Consider the following 6,000-nt stretch of genomic DNA (forward strand, 5'->3'; position numbering starts at 1 on the left):
ATCGTGCCTACATATGTAGACTATGATGGTAAACAAGTGGTTAAAGTTTGAAAGCCATATGACGAACAGGTTAGACAAAATACGGACTCATATGAAAAACTTAACTGATCTCCAAGTCTTAAAAGGGCCACTATTCAGCCAAAAAAGTTAATAGAGGTATGTACTCTTGCCTACAAATAGAAACCATGATGATAAACAAAGTTTCAAAACCACAAGTCAAACAGATACAAACATTGTACCAATTTTCATGTCCAAAAAGAGCCATAATGCAGCCAAAATAGTACTTTTGCCTACAGATAGAGACTGTTTGATAAACAAATGATAAAAGTTTCAAAGTCATATGCCAAACACTTAATTCAAAAGTGAACTGGTACGAAAAACTGAACTAAGATTTTTTAAGTTCAAAGGGGCCATAATTCAGCCAAAATTTTTGATGGAGTTATGTACTCTTGCCTTAAACTGGACATGGTGATGGTACACAAGTGATGAAAGTTTCAAGGCTTTATCTCAAAAGACTTTGTCAAAATGTGGACTGGTAGGAAAAACTTCACCAAACGGAAGCCAACACCGACGCCAACGCTGTGCTGAGTAGGATGGCTCTACTTATTCTTCGAATAGTCGAGCTATTAATAAAACTAACACTTCCACCATTTACTGTTTACCCTACCTTTTCAACCAATCACATGCAATACATTCATGATTGTGGGGACTTACCTTTTCAGTGGGGACCTACCTAGATGATAAGGACCGTCCCCACAAAGAAACTGTTCAAAATGTTCTAATAGTTCAAAATAAAGTGCTTCTATCCATAATTTTTGCCATTAAAATACATGTAAAAAAACAAATCTGCTTCCAGGATAGCCAATGAGCGTCTTTTAATAGGGTTGCAATTTAGTTGAGAAATTGAAATTCCTGGTCTTTTCTCTGACTAAACCACACTTTTCACTGACCATTATTACCATATTGTTTTTGGCCTTCTCCTTCCGTGCAGCCGCCCAATCCACCCTTTTATATTTATTTTGCTTCCGATATAAGTTATATTATAACAAACCCTCATTAACAAATACCAAGAAGCTTTTCAGTTTTCAAAATTCCGAAGTTAACATAAAAACGAAAATAATTCAAGCACATTTAAATTATGCTTATATAAAATGTGTTTGGAAAATACTTATAAATACTGCTTGAAGACTGCCATAGCCACTGAACATTTTAAACATTGACCCAGAATTTCATTTTCCCTGACCTTTCTAAATTTTCATATTGCACTGACAATCATCAAGATTTCCCTGACAATTCACTGACCTTGAAAAAAAATCATTTTCCCTTAACTTTTTAAGGTAATTGGCAACCCTGTTTAAATACATAAAATCAGTTTCCGAGAAGGGGCAATTGGCTTGCTGGACACCTCACATCTAATCTGAAACTTGATCCTAACCACCAAAAAAAAAAAAAAAAAAAAACTATTACCCTGAAAAATAGTTCTGAACATGTCACAGGACCAGTAAATGTAAAACTAACTTAAAAAAACAGGGGCCCTTGATCTACCATTTCTGGAGCCAAAATTTAATGTAACAGTGCTGCACGTTATGCTGTATCATAGAGTTTTGCTATCTTGTCGTTTTTTATTGTTTTTGTAAAATACGAATTAACATCTGCAATGCAAGTTGTCTGACGGAAACTTATATTTTGGTGGCTTTCGAGAGGTGTTTGGAGATTATTAGTCTGAGATACTTTGTGAACAGTTCAGTCTTTTTGGCAAAGATCTATTCTAATAAATGTGTAAAAATCATTATGATTAAATTATAAGCTGTATTTTTGTTATCTATTAAATGACCTTAAAAACATTAATTCATCTTATTATTTTTACTATAAAAAATACATTGTAAGAACAAACACATTTCCTAATTTTATCTGTGTTTTCAGGAGTAAACACAATGCCTTGTACTTATTTACAAACGCATCTGTGTCAAGCGGAGCACATTTCATAATTCCGTACATCAAATTGCTCAGTTATGAAATCATTAAAATAAATCAAAAGGAAGAACGATTATTGTAACAAATAAATAAATCCTGTTTGCTTGAAATTGTTCATAAAAGACACAATTTTAATAATAATTATAACATAATTATTGCATGCAGACTTGAAGATACAGTCCTATACATGTTTATAAATGATATTTATATACGTGTGAAAAGTCACTTTAGCCGTCTTAATGTAACCCACTGGATTGCTGCTTCTAGGAGATAAAAATAATGACAGTGACCACTTTTTGACTAACGTTTACCATTGTGGAGAGTAACCACTCATCAGAGGCCAATATGTACTACAAATGTATAGGGGATATAAAACTGTTGCTGTGAGGAGGTAGCCCAAAATCAAACAAGAGCTGTCTTAAGACTCTTAACTCAAACACATATAATCAGAGTTCTGGGGATTGTTTCTAATAGTGTTTTTCAGTGCTAGACTATTCTCAATCTAAAGTCTTAAAAATCTAACACCGGATATCTGTACAGCTAGAACTTGTCACCGGTATAATTTAAAATTTAATTTTTATTACTATCAATTAAATCTAAGTTAAAAAAGGGGCACACTGTCAAAATTCAGATCAGAGATATGGGGATTGTTTCTTCTAATGAAGCCTTTGACAGTAAACAATCATTTTAAACTTCAAGTCAATAGCTTTGATTATAGTAACAGAGATATTTGACTTTATCAAAAACTTTAACTAAACCATAAGTTAAAAAGGGGCAGGACTTTTCATCAGGAAATTGAGAAGAGGCCTAAAACATTTAAATTGGGAAATTTATACGTGATTATTATCCATTTTTGGTAAAAATAATCAACCGGATGTAAATACCGAAACACAAATTAAATTTATCTCCTCTGAAACACAAACCAAAATTAATTAATTTGATTTATTGCATCTTGTTTGCCTAGGATTAGCAATATTTCCCTGTACACCAAATTAATACTAGTCTGAGTTTAAAGCTGTAAACTCAATAGATATTTTTAATTTACTGTTTCTCAACAGGTAAAATCGAATGTGTGACAAATTTAATAATGGCAAAAAAGATTCAATTATAATATAAAAGTAAATTGTATGATGTGCTCGTAAACCAAATGTTTTAACATACAGACATTACATTTACACAAGTTGATAATTAAGTTAGTTTAATAAATATTTGTTGAAACAATACACCATTATTGAATAATATGAATAATATCTACTATAAAAATATTAGCTTGCAGAATATTTAATGACATTTTAATTACTATTTTTGTGATCATATTTAGGCATGCCATAAGCATGCTAAAAGTAAATTTCTATCACTTCTCACTAATTTTAGTGTACCAAATCTTCTATTACAGCACATTGGAATGCTTTAAACAACGGCAGTAATTTTATGAACAGCAGTGTTCTAAACACAAATGCTAATCACATGTACATGTAATTAAAACTAGAAATACATTCTGCATGTTTACGGGAAGAATGTCGAGCCCGCCAGCACCTTTGGTCTCTAAGTGTGACCTTGACCTTACACCTAGGGACCTGGTTCTTCTGCATGACACCCGATCTTCTAATGGTGAACATTCATGCCAAGCTACATCTAAATCCACCATGCATAAAGAATTTATTTTGTTGGGTTTATTGTCGCACCGACACAATTTTAGGTCATATGGCGACTTTCCAGCTTTAATGGTGGAGGAAGACCCCAGGTGCCCCTCCGTGCATATTTCATCACGAGCGGGCACCTGGGTAGAACCACCGACCTTGCATAAAGAAGAAATGTTCCGGAAAATCTTCAATTTGACATTTGACCTCCAACTGCAGGGCCTGCTCTGCCATTTTAGCTACACATTTTCAATTTGGCTACAAATTTGATGGTCCATTTTGCACTTTTAACCATATTTTAGTTTAATTTTAACAACTATTTCTTTATTCGGCTACAGCATATAATTGGCTAAGCCGGGCCCTGCAACTGTGACCTTGACCTTTGAGATGGGAACATGGGGTTTTGTGACAGGAAAGGCCGTACCGGCGACAGTAACCATCAAAACAAATCAACACCCTTTACAATATTTACAAATTTATTTACGTAAGATGATTATTAACAATGAATAGATATGAAAAGAAAAAAAAAAACTGATTATAAGAAAGAAAAAAAAAGAAAGTTCAGTATCTCTAGATACAAAAGTTCTTAAATTCCATTCTAATCTGACGTGACACAGGTCTTTAATGTAATTGTGAACTTTAAGTAGCACAAACAAAACAGATTTCTAAATTCAGTCCCTTTAAACCGTGAATACGTTGATTCCGTGTTGGCTCCCTATGGTGGTAGGTGATTGCATCCCTGAGCTGACTTCAGAGGATAACAAAAATCATCGTCTTTGCGGTTTACGGCACAACCATGGGACGAAAGCTCTGCGCTGGGAATATCACATCCAGGCGAGTGAAGACAAGTGAACCTCGGCATTGTACTTCCGGGTTATGACATCACCAGGAAAAATCGTCTGGCGAAGAAGCTAAAATATATAACATATGGTAAGCACCATAGCAAAACAAAAAAGTCAGGGCATAAAACTGCTCCTTTGGGTACACCAACCTCCGTAGGCTCCCAAAAATAATACGTGCTACTATACAAAACATATGTCTACTAAGTTCAAACGTCACATGATTAAAAAATACGTCACTTATTAACTTCCATTATTACAAAGATTACTTACTTAAAAGACTAAAGTTAAAGTAGAAATGATATGAAAAGTATATGATGAAACATTATAATACGGACATGAAAAAACTGCAGCTATTATTTACAACTACAAATTAACAAAATTCAATGTAAATCAAAACGTTATATGATAGTTGGCATCCAATAATATCTAATGCCAAAACACTAAAACGGACATTGTATGTGTATGCAATAGACTGCACACAATTTCATATTACAATAATTATACATGGTACTAGACTTGCCATAAAAAATTTATACATAACAATACAAGCAGTAATGGCTTTCCCATAATAACGAAATGTTTGACATAAGTTTTTTGAAACAAAGAACTTTATAAATATCATGTTACAATTTCAGTACAATTTTACATCTTATATAAATGAAACATTTTAGTTTCCTCTTTCCAAATAATTTACAAAAGTCTGAAAAATTTAATAAATCATCCTGACATACCGAAACTAGCCAAAATCTAATGCCGAAAAGTAAATGTTACAGAATTCTGTAGAATGAACAAAAATTTACCAAATAAAAATCGAAATGCAAAAATCATACAAAAATCTAACAAAAAAAATTTCTTACCTCGATCGAGCATAAATTTCTAGCAAGAAAAAATTCAGACAAAAGATTCGTCTATAAAGTCGTAAGGGTGGTGTGCGCAAGGCATATCTAGTTCCAGTCTATTTAAAGAAATGTCCCCCAAATACAAAATTTTCATGGGATTCACGGTTAAGGGCCGTGAGCTCCGACTATTGTCATTTTCACGGGATTCACGATATAGCCGGGGAATCTAACTACTTTGGCGCGAATTTAAATTGACAATTTGAGGCCCTTTAAATAGTGGTTTTGGGGATAAAAACATAAATTACTGAAGTTTATAAAATATCAACTTTCTTATTACTGAACCGAATTTAATGAAATTTAAAATGGCCATTTAAGTTATGAAATCCCAGAAAAACATGAGAGGTATTTCATGCGTGGAAATCTGACATTACCTAAATAACTCAAAAATTTACAAAGATGATTGCAATACCTGCATTTACACTACAGATAAAATAAGGCCCGTATGTCAATTTGTGACACACGCCCCCCCTTTAAAAAAGAAAATTTTATAATTTTCTAAATGAAAACTAAATGACATACTGAAAATGGCAAACACAACAAAAAAAAAAAAAAACACACTGTCACTTCTGTACCCCCATATAATATAGCCACCTGTCTACACTCTACTTAAATAATCTGCACCTACATTTTCTCTCCCAGGAATTG

The sequence above is a fragment of the Mercenaria mercenaria genome, unplaced genomic scaffold (assembly GCF_021730395.1).
Source record: "Mercenaria mercenaria strain notata unplaced genomic scaffold, MADL_Memer_1 contig_4794, whole genome shotgun sequence".
Taxonomy (NCBI): domain Eukaryota; kingdom Metazoa; phylum Mollusca; class Bivalvia; order Venerida; family Veneridae; genus Mercenaria; species Mercenaria mercenaria.